Raw genomic sequence first — 15,089 nt, 5'->3', positions numbered from 1 at the left:
CATTCATAAACGACGTCGTTGCTAGGTTAAGAAAGAGCAAAAGTTTACTTCATCTTTTCGTTCCCCAACCTTTGCACAAAGTATTCATAGTCTAAACAATAAGAAAACCCTAGGGGACCATGGTTGGAAGTGGAAAAAGTTGCGCATCCTCTAACCTGCGAGCTGGTGATAGTTGGAGTTATAGCATGAACTCTAATGAGAGTATTGTAGGTAGAAGGAAGAAGAGATGGGTCTCCCCAAAATGCTGTTGCGGGTCTGATGCTGTTCTGTTCATGTTTGGGACCAAAAGTAATCCGGATTAGTTATTCTTACGTTGCCCTAAATTCAAGGTATGTACGAGGAAAATTTTGTGTTGAATGTGTTCGATTCTATACTTAGTTCCAGGTCTGTTCATGGTTTTAACCTTTTTGAATTTGTCTATATGTAGACTGCTGAAGGATATTGCTTGCTTTTTGTATGGCTAGATGATTATGTAGAATGAGCATGTTTCGAAGACAATATCAAAGGGGGTATTATCGCAGAACCATCATCGATTTAAAGGCCTTAGTGATACGGTGGATGACAAAGTGGAAGAGCTAGAAATTAGGTTGATTAGATTAGAAAATCAATTGGGAAAGAGCAGGAAAAAATGGGTGAAAGTAAATGCTTGGGGTTAGGTTGTAGTATTTTTGCATTTTTGATTGGGGTTATGGTTGCCTGTTTATTTAAGACAACTATATATGCAACCTAATGAATAATTTTAGGGTATCTAAGAACTGTGTGGCAAGATAAGATTGGATATGTAAACATTGTGGATGTAAGTTATATGAATATGAATTATTATAATGACTGTTTAAAGTTTGTTTCCTGAACTTAATGCAAATTAGAGCAGCAAATATTTGTGCATGTAACATAGATTGAAGTAAACCTTGTAAAGCATAGCAATTCATACCATTATATTCATATTGTCAAGAAACATGTAATTCAGATATTCACAATGATAATATCATTGCAGAGGCAACATGGCCCTAATCAAAACTTACACATTTGTAAATACCAAAATACCAAAAGAACAGCAAGACATTTGTTGACATAATTGTATCCTTCAAACTAAAGTCTCAAATACCAAAATAACAGTATCACATATCTCAGTATCACATATCTAAATCCCTATTATAAGTGTCACCCCTGCTTAGGAGGCCTGAGTCTTGGAGGCCTGTAGCCGTGTGTTGGCTCAAATTTCAAAAGTCATGATGTAGTAGTTGAATTTGCAGCTGCCATTGTCTCTTCAGAAATTGCATCATGACTGGTTCCTGGAGTAGTCTTCCCAGCTATTGAGTCATTTGATTGGAGCTGTGAGGCATCAGGTTTGGCGCTTGGGAAGGTTGAGATTTGAACCATAAGGCTGGCCCCGGTGCTGGTATGGGTGGAGGCACGAATCATAGAGCTGGAGGCCTAACAATCTGATGCTTCTCCCTAAAGGTTGTAGGGTTGTCATTGGAGTTTTCTCCTGCAGCCTGTAACAATGTAGGTTTAACAGTTATATGAATGAAAATTGTAAGGGATTGAGATCTAATAATTTCTTGGATGAAACAGGTTTTATTTTTTTAAACAATAGGAAAAAAGTACCTTCTCAGCTGGTGGTGTGATGCATCCATATTTGATGATAAATTTTGGATTGATTTGAGTGGATTTCATCATATAAACCCACATTTATTCACCTATATAGCATACTTTTGTGTTTTCTCTCTAAATTGAGCTTAATTGTGAAAACATGCATTTTTTGTGCTTAAATTGAGCAATTTAATCCTACTTTTATTCCATTCGATGCTGTGATATGTTTGTTGAGTGATTTCAGGTCAAAGAGGTAAGAATGGATATGTAAAAGTGGAAGGAAGCATGTACAAAGGGAGAAAACATGAAGAAAACAAGGAGAAAGCACACAGCCATGCGTGCATGTGCACAAGCATGCGTGCGTACGCACGAAAAGGAATTTAGCATGTGTACGTGCATAATGAGTGGATAATTTATACGCTTTTTGCCATTGTTTTTAGGTAGTTTCTAGTATGTTTTAGTCACTTTTTAGTATATTTTTATTAGTTTTTATGAAAAATTCACATTTTTGGACTTTACTATGAGTTTTTGTATTTTTCTGTGATTTTAGGTATTTTCTGGCTGAAATTGAGGGACCTGAGCAAAAATCTTATTCAGAGGCTGAGAAAGGACTGCAGATGTTGTTGGATTCTAACCCTCCTGCACTTAAAGTGCGTTTTCTGAAGTTACAGAAGCCCAATTAGCACGCTCTTAATTGCGTTGGAAAGTAGACATCTTGGGCTTTCTAGCAATGTATAATATTCCATACTTTGCTCGAGATTTGATGGCCCAAACTGGCGTCCAAACTCTCACCAGAGACCCTTTTTCTGGCGTAAAACGCCAGAACTGGCACCAGAACTGAAGTTAAACGCCCAAACTGGCACCCAAGCTGGCGTTTAACTCCAAGGATGGCCTATGCACGTGAAAGCTTCAAAGCTCAGCCCAAGCATACACCAAGTGGGCCCCGGAAGTGGATTTCTGCACTATCTGCACTTAGTTACTCATTTTCTGTAAACTTAGTTTACTAGTTTAGTATAAATAGCACTTTCTACTATTGTATTCGATGTCTTTGACCTTTTGGGAGTTCTTCGAACTCTTTTTGGAGGCTGGCCGTTCGGCCATGCCTAGACCATTTTGTTCTTATGTATTTTCAACGGTGGAGTTTCTACACCTCATAGATTAAGGCGAGGAGCTCTGCTGTTCTTCATGAATTAATGCAAGTACTACAGTTATTCATTCAATTCACGCCTACTTCTTCTCCAAGATATACTCTTGTATTTAATTCAATTAAGTCAGACTGAAGGGGTGACCCGTGACAATCACCTTCTATCTTCAGTACTCGCTTAGCCAAGATCCGCGTGCCTGACGACCACAAAGCGGTCTACATGATGTTCAACGTAGTCATTGGACGACAGCCGGAGTATATTCTCTTGGGTCTCTAATCAACGATTCACATCGTCTCTCCTGACAACAGAGCATCTGAATATGAGATTAGGATCTTCGTGGTATAGGCTAGAACACTAAACAGCATTCCTGAGATCCGAAAAGTCTAAACCTTGTCTATGGTATTCCGAATAGGATCTGGGAAGGGATGACTGTGAGGAGCTTCAAACTCACGAATGTTGAGCGCAGTGACAGTGTGCAAAAGAATCAATGGATCTTATTCCGACGCTAGTGAGAACCGACAGATTATTTGCCCTACGGTAGTTGTGCCTGGTATTTTTCATCCGAGACGAGAAATCCGACAGTTGATTAGCCGTACAGAGACCGTAGCCGGACCATTTTCACTGAGAGGATCATACAGCTTGCCATGGAAGGGAGGACGCATGATTGGATGAAGACAATAGGAAAACAGAGGTTCAGAAGCAACAAAGCATCTCCACACGCTTATCTGAAATTCACACCAATGAATTACATAAGTATATCTATGTTATTTTCCGTTTTTTTTTTATCTTTTAATTATCAAAACCTCATAACCATTTGAATCTGCCTGACTGAGATTTACAAGATGACCATAGCTTGCTTCAAGCCGACAATCTCCGTGGGATCGACCCTTACTCACGTAAGGAATTACTTGGACGACCCAATGCACTTGCTGGTTAGTTGTGCGGAGTTGTGAAAAGTGTGATCATAATTTCGTGCACCAAGTTTTTGACGCCGTTGCCGAGGATTGTTCGAGTTTGGACAACTGACGGTTCATCTTGTTGCTTAGATGGGGTAATTTTAGTTTTATTTTCGAAAAATACAAAAAAATTTAATTAAATCATAAAAACAAAAAAAAATTGTGTTTCTTGTTTGAGTCTAGTGTCAAATCCTAAGTTTGGTGTCAATTGCATGTTTTCAAATTTTCTCAAGTTTTCGAAAAAAAATTCATGCATTGTGTTCTTCATTGATCTTCAAGTTGTTCTTGATGATTTTCCTTGTTCTGATCTTTAAATTCTCCTATTTTGTGTCTTTTCCTGTTTTTCATATGCATTTTCAAATCCATAGTGTCTAAACATTAAAAATTTCTAAGTTTGGTGTCTTGCATATCTTTCTTTTCTTAAAAATTTTCAAAAATATGTCCTTGATGTTCATCATGATCTTCAAAGTGTTCTTGGTGTTCATCTTGATATTCAAAGTGTCCTTGCATGCATTACTTGTTTTAATCTTGCATTTTTATGTTTTATTTCGTTTTGTTGTTTTTCTCTCTCTTCATTAAAAATTCAAAAATAAAAATATCTATTTTCAAGTAAATAATACAGAGAAATGAAGATTCAGAACATACAGTAGAGGAATCATAGAGAAAAAGCTGGGCGTTTAGAAAAACGCCCAGTAAGGAAGGAATTCTGGTGTGTGCGTTAAACGCCCAAAGAGGTAGCATTCTGGCGTTAAACGCCAGAATGGATAGCATCCTGGGCGTTTAACGCCAGGATGACACAGAGGAGGTAATTTCGTTTCAAATCAAATTTTTTTCAAATTTTCATGTTTTAAATCATAATTTTAAATTCTTATCTTTCCACATTTTCAAAAATCCTTGCTAAGAATTAATGTTTTGATTCAAAAATTCAAGTTTGTTACTTTCTTGTTAAGAAATGTTCAATCTTTGAATTCTAGAATCATATCTTTTAGTTTCTTGTTAGTCAAGTCATCAATTTTAAAAATCAAATTTTTTTAATTCCCTTTTTAATTTTCTTTTCAACCATATTTTTTTTTTAAAAAAAATCAAATCCTTTTCAACCAGATCTTTTCAATCATATCTTTTTAAAAATCAAATTTTCTTCAATCATATCTTTTCAATCATATCTTCTTAAAATCATATCTTTTTCAATCAATCTTTTTCAATCATATCTTTTTAAATTTTGATTTCAAAATCTTTTCCTAACTTCTTATCTTTTCAAAGTTATTTTCAAATCTTTTTCAACTAATTACTATTTCTTATCTTTTTTCAAAACCCCCTAACCACTTTTCCACTTCCAATTTTCGAAAATCACTAACCCCTTTTTCAAAAAAAATTTTAATTAACTAATTGTTTTAAATTCTAATTTTATGTTATTTCTTTTAAAATTTTCGAAAACTCTTTCTCTCTCATCTCTTTCTATTTATTTTATTTAATTGCTAACATTCCTCCTCCACTCATCTAAAAAATTTTTGAACTCACCTCCTCTCTCTTCTCATTCTTCTACTCCTTTTCCTTTGACACATCAAGGAATCTCTATACTGTGACATAGAGGATTCCATTACTCCCTTTTGTTATCTTCTTTTTCATATGAGCAGAAACAGGGATAAAAACATTCTTGTTGAAGCTGATCCTGAACCTGAAAGGACTCTGAAGAAGAAGAAGCTAAGAGAAGCTAAAGCACAACACTCCGGAGATGACCTTACAGAGAATTTTGAAAAAGAAACAGACATGGCAGTCGAACCCAACAACAATGCTAGAGATGTAAGGAAGATGCTTGGTGACTATACTGCACCAACTTCCAACTTTTATGGAAGAAGCATCTCAATTTCTGCCATTGGAGCAAACAACTTTGAGCTTAAGTCTCAATTAGTTTCTCTAATGCAGCAGAATTGCAAGTTTCATGGACTTCCATCGGAAGATCCTCATCAATTCTTAGCTAAATTCTTGCAAATCTGTGATACTGTTAAGACCAATGGGGTTAATCCCGAGGTCTACAGACTTACGCTTTTCCCCTTTGCTGTAAGAGACAGTGCTAGAACATGGTTGGACTCACAACCTAGAGAAAGTCTGAACTCTTAGGACAAGTTGGTCAATACTTTCTTGACCAAATTCTTTCCACCTCAAAAGATGAGCAAGCTTAGAGTGGAAGTCCAAACCTTCAAACAGAAGGAAGGTGAATCCCTCTATGAAGCTTGGGAAAGATACAACAATTAACCAAAAGGTGTCCTTCTGATATGCTTCCAGAATGGAGCATCATATGTATATTCTATGATGGTCTGTCTGAATTGTCTAAGATGTCATTGGACCATTCTGCTGGTGGATCCCTTCATCTGAAAACCCATGCAGAAGCCTAGGAACTCATTGAGATGGTTGCAAATAACCAGTTCATGTACACTTCTGAAAGAAATCCTGTGAATAATGGGATGACTCAGAAGAAAGGAGTTCTTGAGATCGATACTCTGAATGCCATATTGGCTCAGAACAAAATATTGACTCAGCAAGTTAATATGATTTCTCGGAATCTGACTGGATTGCAAGCTGCATCCGATAGTGCTAAAGAAGCCTCCTCTGAAGGAGAAGCTTATGCCCTTGAGAATCCTACAATGGAAGAGGTGAATTACATGGGAGAATCCTTTGGAAACACCTATAATCTTTCATGGAGAAATTATCCAAATTTCTCATGAAAGGATCAACAGAAGCCTCAACAAGGCTTCAATAATAATAATGGTGAGAGAAATAGGTTTGGCAATAGCAAGCCTTTTCCATCATCTTCTCAGCAACAGACAGAGAATTTTGAGCAGAGCCTCTCTAGCTTAGCAAACATAGTCTCTGATCTATCTAAAACCACTCTCAGTTTTATGAATGAAACAAGATTCTCCATCAAAAATTTGGAGTGACAAGTGGATCAGCTGAGTAAAAGAGTTACCGAAACTCCTCCTAGTACTCTCCCAAGCAATACAGAAGAGAATTCCAAAAGAGAGTGCAAGGCCATAACCACATCCAAAGTGGCCGAACCTGGAGAGAGTGAAAAGGCAGTGATTCCCAGTGAGGAAGACCTCAAGGGACGTCCACTGACCAATAAGGAGTTCTCTATTGAGGAACCAAAGGAATCTGAGGCTCATACAGAGACCATAGAGATTTCACTGAACTTACTGTTTCCATTCATGAGCTCTGATGAATATTCTTCCTCTGAAGAGGGTGAAGACATTGTTGAAGAGCAAGTTGCTCAGTATCTGGGAGCAATCATGAAGTTGAATGCCAAGTTATTTGGTAATGAGACTTGGGAGGAGGAACCTCCATTGCTCATCAATGAACTGAATACATGGATTCAGCAGACATTGCCTCAAAAGAAATCGGATCCCGGAAAGTTCTTAATACCTTGCACCATAGGCACCATGACCTTTGAAAAGGCTCTGTGTGACCTGGGGTCAGGTATCAACCTCATGCCACTCTCTGTAATGGATAAACTAGGGATCTTTGAGGTACAAGCTGCAAGAATCTTACTAGATGGCATACAAATCAATGAAATAGGCTTATGGACTTGTAGAGGATATCTTAGTGAAGGTTGAAGGCCTTTACATTCCTGCTGATTTCATAATCCTAAACACTGGGAAGGATGAGGATGAATCTATCATCCTTGGAAGACCCTTCCTATCCACAGCAAAAGCTGTGATTGATGTGGACATAGGAGAATTAGTCCTGCAACTGAATGAGGACTACCTTGTGTTCAAGGTTGAAGGATCTTCCTCTATAACCATGGCGAGGAAGCATGAAAAGCTTCTCTCAATATAGAGTCAAGCAGAGCCCCCATACTCAAACTCTAAGTTTGGTGTTAGGAGGCCACAATCATGCTCTGAGCATTTGTGAAGCTCTGTAAGAGCTCACTGTCAAGCTATTGACATTAAAGAAACGCTTATAGGGAGGCAACCCAATGTTATTTATCTATATTAATTACTCTTTTATTTTATTTTCCATTGTTAATATATGTCTTCTTTAAGTTGATGGTCATATGAAGTCACAAAAACAACTGCAGAATTAAAGCAGGAATAAAAAACAGCATAAAAAATAGCACACCCTGGAGGACGAGCTTACTGGCGTTCAAACACTAGTAAGGCTAGCAAAGTGGGCATTTAACGCCCAGTCTGGCACCATTCTGGGCGTTAAATGCTAGAAATGGCACACAGACTGGCGTTTAACGCCAGAAAAGGGTGTCTGGTGTCTGGCTGGCGTTAAATGCCAGTAAGGGTAACAGAATGGGCATTTAACGTCCAGTCTGGCAGCATTATGGGCATTAAACACCAGAACTGATAGCCAGACTGGCGTTTAACACCAAAAATGGGCAGCAGCCTGGCGTTCAACGCTAGAAATGCCTCACAGAAGGCGTTTAAATGCCAGAAAGGCGCAGGGATGAGAAATCCTTGACACCTCAGGATTTGTGGACCCCACAGGATCCCTACCTACTCCAACTCACTCTCTCCCTTCTTCACACTCTTCCCCAAACACCATTCACCTATCAAATCCTACCCTCTTCCCCATAATCTCTCCACAACTCACATCCATCCACTATTTCCGAAAATAAACCCCACTTACCTCACCATTCAAATTCAAAACCATTCCCCTCCCAAACCCACCCCTTCTCACACGAATTCCCTATCTCCCTTACCCTATAAATAACCCTTATCACTCCTTCACTTTCACACATTATAACCACCTAAAACTTTCCTTGGCCGAACCACTCACCCCCTCTATCTCCTCCTCCTTTTTTTTTATTCTTTTGCTCAAGGACAAGCAAACCTTTTAAGTTTGGTATGGAAAAAAAGTATTGCTTTTTTTCCATAACCATTAATGGCACCTAAGGCCAGAGAAACCTCTAGAAAGAGGAAAGGAAAGGCAGTTGCTTCCAACTCTGAGTCATGAGAGATAGAGAGATTCATCTCAAAAGCCCATCACTAAAAAGAGGATAGAGCAAACAAGAGAGCCCACTCATGGACCTCAACAAAAGCATGAGGAGATTCCTCACCAAGAAATCCCTGAGATGCCTCAAGGGATGCATTTTCCTCCACAAAACTATTGGGAGCAACTCAACACCTCTTTAGGAGATTTGAGTTCCAACATGGAGCAACTAAGGATGGAGCACCAAGAGCACTCCATTATCCTCCATGAAATTAGAGAGGAGCAACAAAGGCAAGGAAGAGATATTGAGGAGCTAAAGCACTCCATAAGATCTTCAAGAGGAAGAACTAGCCGCCATCACTAAGGTGGACCCGTTCTTTAATTTCCTTGTTATTTGTTTTTCTATTTTTTTATTTTTATGCTTTATGTTTTGTCTATGTTTGTGTCTTTATTACATGATAATTAGTGTCTAGTGTATACGCCTTAAAGCTATGAATGTCCCATGAATCCTTCACCTTTCTTAAATGAAAAATGTTTCTAATTTCAAAAGAACAAGAAATACATGAATTTCGAATTCTATCTTGAAATTAGTTTAATTATTTTGATGTGGTGGCAATACTTTTTGTTTTCTGAATGAATGCTTGAATAGTGCATATTTTTTATAGCGAAGTTTATGAATGTTAAAATTGTTAGCTCTTGAAAGAATGACGAAAAAAGAGAAATGTTATTGATAATCAGAAAAATCATAAAATTTATTCTTGAAGTAAGAAAAAACAGTGAAAAATACATAGCTTGTGAAAAAAAATATAGGCAAAAAAAGAGAAAGAAAAAGGAAAAAAAGTAAGTAGAAAAAGCCAATAGATCTTTAAACCAAAAGGAAAGAGAAAAAAGCCAGTAACCTTTTAAACTAAAAGGCAAGTGTAAAGAGGATCCAAGGCTTTGAGCATCAGTGGATAGGAGGGCCCAGAGAAATAAAATCCTTGCCTAAGCGGCTAAATCAAGTTGTCCCTAACCATGTGCTTGTGTCATGAAGGTCCAAGTGAAAAGCATGAGACTGAGTGGTTAAAGTCGTGATCCAAAGCAAAAAGAGTGTGCTTAAGAATTCTGGACACCTCTAACTGGGGACTCTAGCAAAGCTGAGTCACAATCTGAAAAGGTTCACCCAGTTATGTGTCTGTGACATTTATGTATCCGGTGGTAATACTGAAAAACAAGATGCTTAGGGTCATGGCCAAGACTCATAAGTAGTTGTGTTCAAGAATTAACAAACTGAACTAGGAGAATCAGTAACACTATCTTAATTCTGAGTTCCTATAGATGCCAATCATTCTGAATTTCAAAGGATAAAGTGAGATGCCAAAACTGTTCAGAAGCAAAAAGCTACAAGTCCCGCTCATCTAATTAGAACTAAGCTTCATTGATATTTTGGGATTTATTGTATATTCTCTTTTTTTTATCCTATTTTGTTTTTAGTTGCTTGGGGACAAGCAACAATTTAAGTTTGGTGTTGTGATGAGCGGATAATTTATAAGTTTTTTGGCATTGTTTTTAGGTAGTTTCTAGTATGTTTTAGTCACTTTTTAGTATATTTTTATTAGTTTTTATGAAAAATTCACATTTTTGGACTTTACTATGAGTTTGTGTGTTTTTCTGTGATTTCATGTATTTTCTAGCGGAAATTGAGGGACCTGAGCAAAAATTTGATTCAGAGGCTGAGAAAGGACTACAGATGTTGTTGGATTCTGACCCTCCTGCACTCAAAGTGGATTTTATGGAGTTACAGAAACCAAATTGGCGCGCTTTTAATTGCGTTGGAAAGTAGACATCTTGGGCTTTCCAGAAATGTATAATATTCCATACTTTTCTTGAGATTTGATGGGCCAAACTGGCATTCAAATGCCGATCAGAGACCATTTTCTGGCGTAAAATGCCAGAACTAGCACCAGAACTGGAGTTAAACGCCCAAATTGGCACCCAAGCTGGCGTTTAACTCCAAGGATGGCCTATGCACGTGAAAGATTCAAAGCTCAGCCCAAGCACACACCCAAAAGTGGATTTTTGCACTATCTGCACTTAGTTACTCATTTTCTGTAAACCTAGTTTACTAGTTTAGTATAAATAGCACTTTCTACTATTGTATTTGATGTCTTTGAACTTTTGGGAGTTCTTCGAACCTTTTTTGGAGGCTGGCCGTTCGGCCATGCCTAGACCATTTTGTTCTTATGTATTTTCAACGGTGGAGTTTCTACACCTCATAGATTAAGGCAAAGAGCTCTACTGTTCTTCATGAATTAATGCAAGTACTACGGTTTTTCATTCAATTCAGGCCTACTTCTTCTCCAAGATATACTCTTGTACTTAATTCAATTAAGTCAGACTGAAGGGGTGACCCGTGACAATCACCTTCTATCTTCAGTACTCGTTTAGCCAAGATCTGCGTGCCTGACAACCACAAAGCGGTATACATGATGTTCAACGTAGTCATTGGACGATAGCCGGAGTATATTCTCTTGGGTCTCTAATCAACGATTCACATCGTCTCTCCTGACAACAGAGCATCTGAATATGAGATTAGGATCTTCGTGGTATAGGATATAACACTAAACAGCATTCCTGAGATCCGGAAAGTCTAAACCTTGTCTATGGTATTCCGAATAGGATCTGGGAAGGGATGACTGTGAGGAGCTTCAAACTCACGAATGTTGGGCGCAGTGACAGTGTGCAAAAAAATCAATGGATCTTATTCTGACTAGTGAAAACCGACAAATGATTTGCCCTGCGGTACCTGTGCCTGGTATTTTTCATCTGAGACGAGAAATCCGACAGTTGATTAGCCGTACAGAGACCGTAGCCGGACCATTTTCACTGAGAGGATTATACAGCTTGCCATGGAAGGGAGGACGCATGATTGGATGAAGACAATAGGAAAACAGAGGTTCAGGAGCAACAAAGCATCTCCACACACTTATCTGAAATTCACACCAATGAATTACATAAGTATATCTATGTTATTTTCCATTTTATTTATCTTTTAATTATCAAAACCTCATAACCATTTGAATCCACCTGACTGAGATTTACAAGATGACCATAGCTTGCTTCAAGCCGACAAAATCCGTGGGATCGACCCTTACTCACGTAAGGTATTACTTGGACGACCCAGTGCACTTGCTGGTTAGTTGTGCGGAGTGGTGAAAAGTGTGATCACAATTTCGTGCACCAGTGCACACAAGCACCTGTGTACGCACAGGAGAACATTCAGCAAAGTGTGCGTATGCACAGGTACCAGCGTATGCCTCCATTAAAAAGTCACGTGCTGCGCGGTTTTGGGGGTCTCTAGGCCTATTTCTGAAGTGCTGAAGGCTGGTTTGAGAGGCTATATTAAAGGCATGTCAACACATAACAAAGGGGAGCCATCTTAGAATAGGAAAACACATAGTAGAAGTAGGATTGGGGTAGTATAAAAAATTCTCTCTTAGGGTTTTAATTAGGGTTTGTAGAATTTTACACTTTAAGTTTGATTTTGGATTCTAGCAATTTTCATTGTAAGTATTTCCTTCATTTTCCTTTTATTGCACTATTTGTTCTACACTTTCATATATTTTACTTTCTTTTGTTGATATATATATATATATATATATATATATATATATATATATATATATATATATATATATATATATATATATATAGTTTTGCAATTTTGATTTCTAGTTGGTTAATTTGATGTTTGATGCTTATTTTATTTTTGTTTGAGTTGCCTTTATTGATTTTGATCATTTATAGTTCATAGTTTTTATCATTTTCCCAATTTTCCCATGTTTTATGTTTATGCCCACTATATGTTTGATGAAATGTCAATTTTGATTATGGGGTAATTTCACCCCTTGACTTGGGGAAAATGAGTTTATGGATTACTAGAGCCATAATGTCCAACATTTAGTGATAATTCTTGGGTTGTTAGTTGTAATTATTTCCACTAACGCTAGCTTTTTACCAATTAATTTGGTAAGTTAACTAGGATTTGTGGATTAATAACAATTATGCTCACTTGACATTGATAATGTTAAGGGTTGACTTAGTGAGATTAATCCATCATAATTATCATAGTTATGGTTATGGCAAAGAAGGGATTCCATAACTCAGCTCAAGTCAAGGTTTCATTTATGTTTTAAACCATTTTCCATCACTTTATAGCATTACTTGTTTATATTACATACTTAGTTCTTTCATTCCTTTATTAGTTTATTAATTGTAATTTTTGTCTTATTCTTTAATTCCTTTATTTCGTTTGCTTTCATCACTGAAAACACCCCTTTGATTCTCACAACCAAAATTGTACGCACTCTTTGGCATTCGTTCCTTGGGAGAATGACCCGGGAGTCGAAATACTCTCGGTTTATATTTGATTTGAATTGTGACATCTTTAGGATTATAATTTGATTGATGATCAATGGTTGGGTTTGGACTATACTTGCAACGAAAATCTATTTTATGAAAAATCCGAAACTACGTTTGGTCTTCTATCATAGTGGAGATTGTGTAACTGAAATTTCTTCTCTCCGATTTTTTGGTAGTTTCTTCTTAGTTTTTCTGGCTTTGCTCTGTGACAAAATTCAATATATTATAGAAAGCAAGTAGCAAAAGACAATTCTCAAACACAGCCATTGTACATAACACAATCATTCTCAAGCAAGCAACATATAAACCTAATTAGTACATAACACAGCCATTGTACCTCAATTCTCAAACATAGAGTAAAGAAATATTGTTTAGGACAAGTCAATTTTTAAAGCTAACACATTGTACCTGATTAGTGTTTGGGGCTGGAGCAGTGTTGACGCTTTGCTTAGAAATTTTCTGTTTATTCCCATGGCACCAAAAGAGAGGCGAATCATCTTCACGGAGGAGCACAACCTGAAGAATAAAGCAACCGCTAGGATAACTAAGGTGGTTGAGTTCCTTTCATTTTTATTCCTTCCCTCTTTTTTCTATGTTATGTTCTGGCTTTCTACTATTTTGCTTTGTTTGTTGCATGATCTTTTATTAGTTAAGATTCTAGGACTAGTTTTTTTTTTAATTTCTTTAATGCTGAAAAGATGTTTCATGTACCACTCACTGAACTTGAATCTAAAAAGAAAAGAAAAAGAAGTGATGTATTGCATGAGAAATTGAGTTTAATTCTAAGAATAGTCTTCTTTACTTAAATGTGGTGGTATTTTTTGTGATTTTTGAATGCATGATATGAACAGTGCATATTTGAATTTGAATCAAGGGATGTGGATGTATAAGGAACAGGAATTTAGAGAATTATTATGCCTTCTCTGAAATAAATAAAAAATTTAATCCTTGAAGCAAAAAAAAACAGCGAAAAAAATAAATAAAATAAAATAAAAGCAAGGTCCAAGGCTCTGAGCATCAATGACTAGGGAGGTCAGACATGATTAAAAGCTCAAAGAGTTGTTTCCCTAGTCATATGCTTGTGGTGTGATTGTGTCAAGTAATCCTTGAGACAGAACACCTAGAGTCGAGATCAATTACATTTAACAGAGTATGCCAAAGGGTTTGAGCACCACTGTCTGGGAGTAACTGAAAGAAAAATCAGAACTCAAAGAGAGTTCCCCAGTTAAGTGCTTGTGGTGTTTCTGTGTCAAGTAATCCTTGAGACAAAACATTTAAAGTCACGGCTAGGCTCAAGTTGCAAAGCACCAAGGAAAAATAAATTAAAGTAAATTTTGCTATGTTCAAGGATTAAACTGAATTATAAAAGATCAGAGAATTCATAATATTATCCGGATTCTAATTCCAGATGACTGTGACATTCTTCTGATTCAAAGGAGAGTGAGATGCCAAACCTATTCAGGATTACAGTTATAAACCCCACTATAAAAAGAGACAAGATCTTAATCGAACTCTCATTCTCATGCAAATTCACATCCTAAGCCTATATTAGTTTTGGTTGCTTGAGGACAAGCAACAGTTTAAGTTTGGTGTTGTGATGCGTGAGCATCTTATCTATCTTTTCCTAGTGAATTTGCATCTAAATTGTTGAGTTTATTTTAGAATTAATTATATTTTAGCCACTATGGATGCTATTTTGAGTTTTATGCAATTTTATTTATTTCAGGCAGCATTCGGAGGGATTTGATGAAGTTTCTACAGAGAAAAAGAAGAAACCAAAGAGATGACCAGCGAATACCGACGCGGACGCATGGCTCACGCGACCGCGCGGAATGGAGAAATTGCAATGACGCGATCGCATGCCTGACACGAACGCGTGGACTGGAATCTGCACAAATGACGTGAATGCGTGGATGACGCAGACGCGTCACATGCGCGATCTGCAAAAATACAAATGACGCTAGTTACGATTTCTGGACTGTTTTTGACCCAATTTCCGGCCCAGAAAATACATATTAGAAGCTGCAGAATGGACAATTCAAGTGGTCCCCACCCATAAACT

At 37.3% G+C, this 15,089-nt stretch overlaps 1 non-coding gene across 1 annotated transcript; it reads right to left on the bottom strand.

Annotated features, from left to right (window-relative positions):
- Positions 1-5,866: 5,866 nt before the first annotated feature.
- LOC112716492 (small nucleolar RNA R71) lies at positions 5,867-5,973 on the bottom strand. The gene has a single exon (XR_003160372.1). It is a non-coding gene; the product is annotated as a small nucleolar RNA R71 (small nucleolar RNA).
- Between the last annotated feature and the right edge of the window lie 9,116 nt (positions 5,974-15,089).

Source organism: Arachis hypogaea, chromosome 1, assembly GCF_003086295.3.
Source record: "Arachis hypogaea cultivar Tifrunner chromosome 1, arahy.Tifrunner.gnm2.J5K5, whole genome shotgun sequence".
In the NCBI taxonomy this organism is placed as follows: Eukaryota; Viridiplantae; Streptophyta; class Magnoliopsida; order Fabales; family Fabaceae; genus Arachis; species Arachis hypogaea.
Note: the sequence above shows the minus strand (reverse complement) of the source record. Positions and strands in the feature narration are given on the sequence as shown.